Here is an 11,251-nt window from a genome sequence, read left to right on the forward strand (position 1 = left end):
GCTGCAATGTTCATGTCTATAGATAGTTTAGCATCTCATCATTTTATTTACTTGGCTCCAGACAACTTCACCTTCTTTCTACTTCTTCATCTTTTTTTCATGGCTACACATTGGACTTTGTCATAGCCTAACATTTCTTCCTCAGAAGTAATAAACCATCTTATTGATACAACTCCTTATTCTTCATTACTTCCTCATGTGCACCTCTAGTCCTTGTTTTACTATTGGTCACTTCCTGTCTTTACCTTCTACCATATCCTGTTTAATTTCTCTGGTTCATCATCTCAACCACTCTTAAGTAGTTCCCTAAACTTCCTTACATTTTACATGGCTTGGCAATCTTTTTATTTCTTTTGTTCTACACAGAAGTTCTTTAAAAGCTTTGCCATTCTCCTTGCACTCCAGCCACTTTTGCTCTCCTCCACCCACTCCTTTCTTATAAACATGTATTATACCACAAAGAAAATCTATACTATACCTGTCTTTTACTCATGTTTTCCTGTCATAGTGAAGTATCCTTTTTTAAGTATTATTTCTCTACCTGAGCTCTGGATCTCATCCCCTACCATCTTCTCAGGAACCTTCTTCTCAGGGACCCTCCTCCATGAATTACTCCCTTTCTCCTTCCGATATACTCTGTTAGAATTTAAATATGGTATATGTTTTTCCCATTTTATAAACAAACCGAACTTAGATCTCTCACCGCTTTCTGGATTCTCTTGATCTCTTTTCATTCCCTTGCAGCCAAACATCTTGAAAGAATTGCTTATACTTTTGCTTCCCCTCTTGCGTATTTCTTCGTTAACTCACTGAGATCTGGCATTTACCTTCACTACTCCACTAGCTCCTGAGCTTGGCTGAAGCTGTTCTCTCCAAAGTCACCAGTGACCTTGATAAAGCCAAGAGACATGCGTCAATCCTTACGTTATTCGACCACTTTCTAGTATTTGACACTTCTGACCTTGACACACTTCCTTGACCTCCATGGTATCCTAGGTAAAAAATTTCTTTTTACCTTTTTGGGTGTTCTTTCTTATGCCTCTTTGTAGGACTCTTTGCCTAAGGAGCTTCTCCTATAGCCTTTTTCTCTTTTCATTCTATAGTTCTTTTACTAAATCATCTATTCCCATAGCTTAAAATACCAATCATATGCTAATGATTCCCAAGCAGTTGATTCCTTCTCAACAATCATCTTTGAACTCTAAACCAATATATCCTATTGCCTGTTAGATGTTTTCACTTGGCTATTTTATAAGTATTTCAAAACAATACATCATATCTTCCCTTCCCACAAGCTTACTTATCCTCTCTCGTTTCCAATAAATGGCATCATCCAGTTATTCAAAGGAGAAACTTGAACATAATCTTTGACTTGTCCTTTCTCCCTTATGTTCCATAGTTTAAGATAACTGGATTATATTTGTTCTCCCTTCTAAAAGTTTCTCTGATCTGCCAACTTTTTTCTATCCCTATTGCTGTTTTCCTAGTTCAAGTTGATATCTAGCTGTCATCTGGATTAATGTAAGAGCCTTCTGTTTCATCTGCATGCTTTATTCTTTCCCTCTTTCAGTCTATTCAAATGCACATATTATTCACCTGTTTAAAATCCCTCAGTGACTTCTAGTTGTTCTTATAGCCTAAACTTTTAAACATGGCTTATAAGACCTTGTCTACTTCTTTACACTCACCATTCATCATTTAACCTCTTTTATTCCAAGCACTAGACATACTAAATTTTTTTCCATTCATTTTGCAGTGTTATAGTCTCTTTCATGATTTCGCACATGCTCTTTTCTTTCCACTCCTACTTGTTTAACTCTTACTCATTTTCTAGATTTCATCTTAGATATCTCTTCCTTTAGGAAGCCTTCTTTCTCTTCTTCACCCCTACCTTAAGTCTGTGTAGGTCCTAGGGCACCCTGTATCTATGTCAGCATGGCATTTGTAACAGTGTATTATATTTACCTGTTTGTTTGTCTGTATCTTGGATTAGACTGTGAGTTGTGTAAGGACAATGATTAGGTCAGCATGGCACCCTAGTGTCTAACAAACTACATGACACTAAATAGATACTTAACACATAACTGAATGAATAAGTGAATGAATGGTGTTATTTTTTAATTGATTAAATGTATAAGTGAGTGAAATTTTGGGATTAAAAAAGCTAATACATGGGTTTGAGGTCCTAATTGACTGATGTTGCCAATCACTGGCTAAAAGGAATCCATAAAGCAATTTTGGGAATGAGATATCTAAAACATTCATATGGAGATATCTGGTAATCAGCTAAATATATAGGACTTGTGTCAGGAGAGGGAAATGAGCTGGAAACATTGATTGGGAGTCATCAGCTTATGAGTTTGAGAGAGCCCAGGGAGAAGCTGTATTGTTGGAGGGGAAGAGAGCAACACTGGTATTTATGAGATGAGCAGAACAACAAGGAACTACCACAAAGGCATCCGAGGGGAAGCTGACAGGCAGGTAACTGGGGAAAGCACCTGACATTGGTGTCATATAAGCAAATGGAGGAGAGTTTCAAGGAGGGATGATTGACAGTATCAGGTTAATTATTTTCTTTGTCATTCAACAAATGGAGTTTCTACAGAGGATGTAGTGTCAGATGTTATTTGTCTACCTTGCTTCACTGCAGGTTTCTTGAATGCAGGGATATTGTCTTATTTGTACTTTTAATCCCAGAATTTATCACAATATATGGCACACAGTGGAATTCAGTAAACAGAGGTTAAATGAACATAATGCATTTGCTCTGGTTAAGTGATGGTCTCAAAATGGTAGCATGGGCATAAATAGAAATTTTATTCTGTAAGAACTTTCTTCTGTATTATGCTTGGATTTCAAAGACATCTGGAAAGTGGAATATGGTTAGGTACTTCTCATTGTATGACTTTCAAATGAGCCAACTCTAGTAAATATTTTCAGTTTTAACATCCTTGACTTTCTGTGTTTTATGCCACCAGTTCTCCTGTGTTTTGTTTATCTTGCAGACATTGCCAATTCTGTCTCTCTCTCTCTCTGTTTATTTACTTAGTGTTGGATCTTTGTTGCTGTGTGCGGGTTTTCTGTAGTTGCGGCAAGTGGGGGCTACTCTTTGTTGCGGTGTGTAGGCTTCTCATTGGTGGTGGCTTCTCTTGCTGCGGAGCATGGGCTCTAGGTGTGTGGGCTTCAGTAGTTGTGGCACGTGGGCTCAGTATTTGTGGCTCGTGGGCTCTAGAGCACAGGCTCAGTAGTTGTGGTGCACGTGCTTAGTTGCTCCGCGGCATGTGGGATCTTCCCGGACCAGTGCTTGAACCCGTGTCCCCTGCATTGGCAGGCAGATTCTTAACGACTGTGCCACCAGGGAAGCCCAATTCTGTCTCTCATATTCGGAGAAGTAAAAAATATATCTGATAAAAATAGGTAATTTATATTAAAGCGTATTAACTTAAAATGTTAAAAACTCCCAGGAATGCTTTCATCCAAAAATAATACTTAGTAGAGAACTTACTTATCAAGTAGGGTAGAAGTGGTGGTAGTGGAGATGGTAGGAATTTTGAGGGAGATGGGGAGGATGACCTTTTTTTCTGTTCCTAATTATGCAGGAATACTGACACTGCTTTCCATCCTCTCATATAGAGTTTGCCCTAAAAGGCATGTGTGGAGAGAGTGCTGGTTCTCAAAAAAGAATACCTGGTTTGAATCCTTACTTCTCACCTACCATCTGGGCACCTTTGAATATATCCCAACCTTTATGAGTTTTAATTTCCTCGTCTGTGAAAGAATCATAATAACTTTACTACTTACCTCTTGGGTTATCCATCGGATCAAATGAGATTGCATATGTACAGCTAGTTTGCAAATGAAAGACTGTTATTCTTTGCAGGCACTATGTGGAAGTGTCTGATGTTGTTGCATTGTGTTTTCAGTCTTAAGTTTCTGTTTGGTTTTCTGTTTGAATACTCAAGAGCTGCAAAAAAAGTTTATGATATTATAACATAATTGTAATATTACATAACATAATGTAATGTAATTATTTAGAGGTAGTACAGATACGCAAATGTCTTAAGCCTCCTTCCCACTTAAAAAGAATATAAAACAATAGCCTCGGACACAAAAACAGTCTCCCCATTTTGTTCTTCCTGGGGATACCCAAACTTTTCATAGAACTGACTGGTGTTCATACTTCCCACACAGCTGCAGTTGAACCTGTGCAGCTACCTCCAGAGAATTGTCTTGGCTTCCAGTCTGTTGGGTAACTGCCTATTTGGACAACCTTGCCTTGGATAATTTCCCTTTGTCCAACCGTGGGACTCATAAATCCATGTTCCGGGAGATAGAGTTCAGAAAATGATATTTGGCCATAGGTAGTTGCAATTTCAAGACCCTTTCAAAGGGTGATGATGACAGATTTTTACTGGACAATGTAAGTTTTCAAACTTTGAAGATATATTCTGGGATCCAGATCATTTATGCATCAATATAGAATATGTGTTGCTTATCCATCAACCTGTTGTAAGATGTTAAGGTCATGAGTAAGAATGTTCCACAGCCCATAAAATACTTCTCCTGGAGTATAACTTAACTGCGAGGGAATATTATTAAATATGTAGGAGTTCTACTTTGTTATCAACTGATATATAAAATGAGAAAGAAAAAGACCCATTTCCTTCACAGTACGTTTTCCTTATAATAAATGTTTAGAAAGGAATATGCCAACAAAGATTTGTTGTTTTTGTTTGTTTTTTCTATCTCTTCTTCATCTCTGAATTTTATTTCATTTTTTGTTTTAATCATGGAAATCTGGCTGAATGACCTGAGTGGTTATCTCATCTGTAAAATATGTGAGATATAGTTATGGTTTCCCAGACAATTAACTATGTGCTAAATGTAGGTCAGGACCATTTACAAAGGACACAGCTGTATACTATTCCAAGGAAAAAGGAAACAATGTCAAGAGTCATCAGAGAGACTTAGAGATGCTTTCTGCAGGATTTCCAGATTTCAACAAAACTGTTTTACCCTGAATAATGGTAGGATTAGTCTTAGCCAAAATGCAACTGGGCAATCTGTTGCTTCCCATATGGAAAGCAACTGTTCAAGTAAATTATATAATTGTACATTACAACTTAGCTTCTGTCATACATTATAAATTCAGTTCTATCCCAAACTGAGGCCATTAAATGAGTGAGCCAAGTTTAATGTTGCTCAACCAGCCTTTCTTGTTGTAGTTATATCCAGCAAAAAAATGAGTTCTTTTGTATATTTTTCTTATCTGGCTTATTGGAAATAGAAATTTTGTTTGGACCTGTTAGTGGATGTCACTTTTATCCTGACTTGGAGAATCAATCAGGAAGACTTTCTAGAGTAGCCTATTGTGTAATCAGGAACCTAATAGGAAAAGGTAATTGATTGTTCCTTTGGATTAATTTTTATTTTCTTCTAAATGAGATTCTTAGTCTTAAAATTCATGGAGAATCTATAAAAAAAAAGTTGTTACATGGACCTTTTTGTTTTATCACAATAGTATTGTACCATGAGAGAGCTGAGCTCATGCTCTTACTGGGCTGGTGCTCTTGAGGCAGTGTAGAATGTTCCCTGTTTTGTCTTGTTGGCAAAGGAAATTACACCAGTGCCATGATTGTCAGAATGATGCAGAACCTCTGAGGAAAGGGATTACTGCCTTATTAAAGATAGGTTGGGGTGAGCTATGCCAAATGTTGAGTGAGATTTATTGAATACTCTACAAACACCATGCAAGAATTCTGTGCATTATGGTTATGAGAAAACAAGTGTTGATGAGAAAATAACAAAACTGCAAATGGGAAAATAATAATTATTTCCAGGGTCCATTCATGAAACAAAGGGATGAAGTCTAAAAGGAATGGAAAACTCCTTAAAAAAACCCACAGAATTTACTGTCAGGGAAATGTTGTTAATTTAAATGAGGCAGGTAAGTAATACTATTCATGCTTCATAGTAAATAGAATATCTGAGACATGATACTTATGATCTGTCTGGCTCTTTACCAGTGATTTGTTTCCTTTTACTTGGTTTGTGAGGATGTGTTATGAATGTACAATTATATTTATCCCCTCTAAAATTCCAATGTTTAAAGCATTGACTTCTCAGATTAAAATGAAACCATTTAAATATGGGCCATGATATTAAAATATAAACCTTAAAACTTTATTTTTCATTGTATGAGTGATGTCTAAAATAGTTGTCTTCTTTTATATATATAAAAGAATACATGGTATATAATGACCTTTGGAATCATCAGATCATCTTCCTTGTAGCAGATTCACAAAGTAAACTCAATACAGTGTGCGGACCTTTACATGAGCCACTGCTCATGTAAAAGAAGGAAAATCTTACAGTTTCTTTATTGAACAACATATTATCTTTCTACAAATGTCAGCATTGGGCTACTCAAAGAGCTTAATAAGTACTTGGGGAACCCTGAAAATGATTACTTTTTGCTATTATTAATCAATAATTGTCTTTCATGGGCTTCCGTGGTGGCGCAGTGGTTGAGAGTCTGCCTGCCGATGCAGGGGACACGGGTTCGTGGCCCAGTCTGGGAGGATCCCACATGCCACGGAGTGGCTGGGCCCGTGAGCCATGGCCGCTGGGCCTGCGTGTCCGGAGCCTGTGCTCCGCAACGGGAGAGGCCACAACAGTGAGAGGCCCATGTACCGCAAAAAAAAAAAAAAAAAAAAATTGTCTTCCTATATCTTGTGTCATTTGTATTTAGGATTATAGAGTCCTGGATAGAGAATTAAAGGGAAGCAACAAAAGATCAATTTAAAAGCATAAATTGCAGCAATGAATAAGGGTAACTTTGTACTGCTTAAAAATTTAATAATAAATTATGAAAGTTACAAAGTAAAGCTACTGTAGAGTTTTCAATTAGGCAAGTTTATACATCTTTTAATTTTGTTGCCACTACTGATCATAATTCATTAAGATATCGTTATAAATAAACCTCCATTGATATATAAACTATCATTTGGTAAGTAATGGTTTATAGGTTGTCAGTTTAATGCATTGATTTAGTGGACTGTCAAGTTACTACAGTGTGATAGAGAATTGTTTGATGACTTTTGGACTATTAATCCCTCAGGAAGTAGATAGGTAGGTATGCATAAAAGTCATTTAAGCATACTTAAGGACATTTTGACATCGTGTTTTAAAGTGAGAAGCTAGAACTAGGTTTGTTAAGTGCTAATCAGTGTGTAAAACTAGATGTATTCTTGAATGCTTCTTTCTTGTTTCACCAAAAACCAGCATTCTGAAAACTGACAATATGTCCCTTAGCTAAACTGTATCTTTAGTCTGAACTTGTGGACTTCCTTCTTTATCTGTTATTTCTTTGAACTGTCTCTTCCAATTGTCTGTATGTTAAGGCAAGCAAGAAAATAGTCTTTGTATCTTAGAAAATTGTTACTTTCATTTTTCCAGTCTTCACAGTTCGTAGAAATATATTTCCATATTGATTGCTTTGAAGGAGAAGGTAGGCAAATGTGAATTATATATCTTTCTAACACAAAAAAGTCAGTAATAAATAAGATTAGGAAGACTGAGAAACTTGTGCTCAAAGGAAGTTAAACTTAAATTTTTTTTCTAACCAATAAGCAAAGAGGAAAAATTTTTCCAGGAGTTTCTTTTACCTCCGTCAGTGTTACATGGTAGTTTGGTACTTTGTTTTATGTTTGGAAGTAGGTGCTTTCTCTTAGTTTATGATGTATCAACAAAAGTGTGCAAAAATGTACTACTAGTGATAATGGTATTTTTGAGGAAATAGTTTTTTCTTCCCTTAGTAGATAGCATGAGGTAAAATGACCTCAAATAATGGTGTTACTCAAGGGGGACACATTCTCTTCAAATTGAAGGAATTTTTCTTAGTTTTGAAAGATGAAAGAGTAAACACTATAAAAAGGAGTTAATACATTTCATTATTTTATGAATTAAACTTTAGTTGAAAGCATTTTCCCTCTTAAACAATGTGGAGGACAAATCACACATGATTAGCACAAACATAAGACTATTAAGGCCATAAATTAGTATTTCCAAAAGCTCTGACTGATTACTGAATGCAGGATTTATTTTGAAGACCTTTTGGTAACCTCGGCTGTAATGTTTGCTTCCACAGAAGGCTCGGTGAGTTGGGGAAGGAGTCCACATGTTCCCTTTAGGTCACAGTGGGCATGTAAAACTGATTTCCAACTTGGGCTCACACTTTTGTTCCAAACCTGAACCTTTTGGCATCAGAGCTCATGTTCTTATGGCCAGTTTGGATTTTTAAGCAAAGAAGCTAATTTAAAAAGTCTCTTGGACAACAAATGGCTTTTAAAAAATAACATTTTAATGATTTAAATGGAAACAAACCAGAAGAAGCTGGATTAAATTTCTCTTAAAGTATATGTGTTTAGTGATTAAGAGGAAAAAGTGGCTGAAAAAATGCTGTCTGTTATTTTCCTTCAAAACCCCAAATAGTTGAACAGTTGAGTAGCTCAAAAGATTTGAATTGGGATATCTTTGTGGAAAATATTTCTGGCAGTGAAAGTACTGTTAAAAAAAGAGTGAGAGATGATAAACTCTTTAACAATGAATTTTTAATCTCTGTGTTTTCTAAAGATTAGTTTTAGTGATAAAATTATTTTATTGAAGATTCTTTAGAAGAAGGTTGATCTGATTTAAGAATTTGGGGGAATAGAGAAAAAATAAATATTTTGGGAAAAAAATCATTGTGAATTAGGGTTTTCCTGGATAGCACTTGCTGTTTGTGTTTCCCAGAGCTTTTTAATACGAAACTATTTCTAAGTGTCTGTATTTTCTTAGCCACCATAGACTTTGCATATGAGTGGGAGAGGTTGAGAAGACTAGGTTTTTCAAAAATGTGGGCTTGATTTAGATGTTTTGTTAAAGAAAAATGGGGAAAGAAATCTAGATTAGTAGAAAATTTAAGTTAGTAGACAGGCAGACTTGGGGTTTGAGCAGGTTCAGTAAATAATATCCCTCTTTTAATGTTTTGAGTGAACTGAGAAATGAAATAGAGAAGATGGGAGATCAGAATGCCATCTTTATGTTTCATAACACTAATATTGGAGATTGTGGTTTAGCCATAGGAACAGTGGGCTTCCTCAAAACAGCTAGACAGCCTTCCCCAACCAGTCCCAGATAGCACAGGACCTGGCAGGGTCAGAGCTGTCCCATACAACCTTCAGTGTTGGGGAGGTAGCACTGAATTCTTTGCTTTCTGCAGTCATCTTATTTCTAAGAGAAAGGGAAGGGGAAATGAGTTGAACACGCCAGTTTATTTTTCTTAACATTTTCAATCAGTAAGTCTGTGTGCCTCTCTTGGGGAAGGGGGAGTAAAGTTTTGGCAAGAGCCCAAGAATGTTACTTTAAAGGGGCTTCTTTCACATTGGAAGGAAACATCAAGAGCAGGAAAGAAGTGTTTTTTGAGATTTTTGTTCTTTTAACCCAGAGGTTCTAAAAAAGGATTGTTATCTACCCCTAGGGAAATTTTTGTTGTAACAGTGATCACAAAATACTGATGGTGTTTAGTGGGTGGCGGGGTGGGGGCGGGGGTCAAGGATGCAAGATATCCTGCAATGCACAGAACATCCCATACAATGAAGAATTGTCACAATAAAGCTCCCTAGAGACACCCTGAACTGATCCTATTGAGTTGTTTGCTCTGTGGGGTGAGGACGAGAACAGCGCTCTGTCAAGAGCATTCCTGCTACACCTTCCTGAGGCTGCCCCCTCAGTGCAACTCACTGCTTCTTTGTGGTTCCTCTTTGAGCTATTCATGGCAATATAGATTTTTCTCCTAGCAGTCTCTGAAATGGGTCAGAACCATGCATTATTTGAACGGACTTCAAAGCCCCTCTGTACGCAAGACAGAAATGTCACACCCTAGTCTAGTTCCCATAAAAATGATCTGTAATATTATCCAACATAGTTTAGAAATTGTAAAATGAAATCATATTGTAAAATAAAATGAAGTGAGACCTTCAATATGGCGGAAGAGTAAGACGTGGAAATCACCTTTCTCCCCACAAATACATTAGAAATACATCTACATGTGGAACAACTCCTACAGAACACATACTGAATGCTGACAGAAGACCTTGGACTTCCCCAAAGGCAAGAAACTCCCCACGTACTGGGGTAGGGCAAGAGAAAAAGAAAAAACAGAGACAAAAGAATAGGGACAAGACCTGCGCCTCTGGGACGGAGCTGTGAAAGAGGAAAAGTTTCCACACACTAGGAAGCCCCTTCACTTGTAGAGATGGGGTATGGCGGCAGGGAAGCTTTGGAGCCACAGAGGAGAGCGCAGCAACAGGGGTGCAGAGGGCAAAGTGGAGAGATTCCCACACAGAGGATCGGTGCCGACCAGCACTTACCAGCCTGAGAGGCTTCTCTGCTCACCTGCCAGGGTGGGCAGGGACTGGGAGCTGAGGCTCTGGCTTTGGAGGTCAGACCCCAAGGAGAGGACTGGGGTTGGCTGTGTGAACACAGCCTGAAGGGGACTAGTGTGCCACAGCTAGCCAGCAGAGAGTTCGGGAAAAAGTCTGGACCTGCCGAAGAGGCAAGAGACTGTCGTTTCGGGGTGCGTGAGGAAGGGGGATTCAGAGCACCGCCTAAACAAGCTCCAGAGATGGGCGCGGGCTGCGGTTATCAGCGCGGACACCAGAGATGGGCATGAGATGCTAAGGCTGCTGCTGGAGACACCAAGAAGCCTGTGTGCAAGCACAGGTCACTCTCCACACCTCCCCTCCTGGGAGCCTGTGCAGCCCACCACTGCCAGGGCCCCGTGATCCAGGGGCAACCTCCCCGGGAGAACACACAGCATGCCTCAGGCTGCTGCAACATCACGCCGACCTCTGGTGCCATAGGTTTGCCCCACATTCCGTACCCCTCCCTCCTCCTGGCCTGAGTGAGCCAGAGCCCCCTAATCAGCTGCTTCTTTAACCCCGTCCTGTCTGGGCGGGAACAGATGCACTCAGGTGACATACACGCAGAGACAGGGTCAAATCCAAAGCTGAACCCCAGGAGCTGTGTGAACAAAGAAGAGGAAGGGAAATCTCTCCCAGCAGCCTCAGGAGCAGTGGATCAAATCTTCACAATCAACTTGATGTATGCTGCATCTCTGGAATACCTGAAGAGGCAACGAATCATCCCAAAATTGTGGTGGTGGATTTTGGGAGGAACTGTAGAATTGGGTTTGCTTTCTGCATCTAAT

Source organism: Phocoena sinus, chromosome 5, assembly GCF_008692025.1.
Source record: "Phocoena sinus isolate mPhoSin1 chromosome 5, mPhoSin1.pri, whole genome shotgun sequence".
In the NCBI taxonomy this organism is placed as follows: domain Eukaryota; kingdom Metazoa; phylum Chordata; class Mammalia; order Artiodactyla; family Phocoenidae; genus Phocoena; species Phocoena sinus.